Source organism: Elephantulus edwardii, unplaced genomic scaffold (genome assembly GCF_000299155.1).
Source record: "Elephantulus edwardii isolate Elephantulus edwardi_28Jun2011 unplaced genomic scaffold, EleEdw1.0 scaffold00003, whole genome shotgun sequence".
Taxonomy (NCBI): domain Eukaryota; kingdom Metazoa; phylum Chordata; class Mammalia; order Macroscelidea; family Macroscelididae; genus Elephantulus; species Elephantulus edwardii.
Genome location: NW_006399753.1, coordinates 31,447,039 through 31,447,612, shown reverse-complemented (window position 1 = coordinate 31,447,612; position 574 = coordinate 31,447,039).

The window sequence follows — 574 nt, the reverse complement described above, 5'->3', positions numbered from 1 at the left end:
CACACAAGCAGAGGCTGCCTTTATCCTGAGAGCTTGGGCGCCGCCACAGCTCAGATTACTCAAGCGTGCTTTAGCGGAAGCCAGCCAAGAAATCTCCAAAACTCAGTGACAAACAGCTACTCTGGGAAGGTGATCTCCCCGGCCCCCAGCCTCAGGGCCCCGCCTCTGAGCTCCTCTCGCTGCTGGAGCTAAAATATCCTTGTTGTTATTAGGTGCCTGGGAGCCTGTTCTGACTCACAGAGACCCTATCTATATACAACAGCACAAAACACTGCTGGGTCCTGCGCCATCCTCACCCTTAGCTGCAAAGAAAAGACAGGTGGGGAAGCAACGCGGAGACGCTCAGGTAGTTCTGAGAACTGAGAAAGAGCCACACAAGGGCTCCTGGGCGTGAAGCTTGGATCCCAGGGCTTGCAGGTACGGGCACTCAAGCCGAGATTGAACTGGCACGCCCGACCCTACCCAGAGCTCAGCCTCGCCTTGGAAAGACCCGAGGCTTGCCCGCGCCGCTGAGCATGCCCAGTTTCACCGCTGGAGCCAGTGAGGAGTTGCAAGTTAGAGAGGCTGGGTCTCC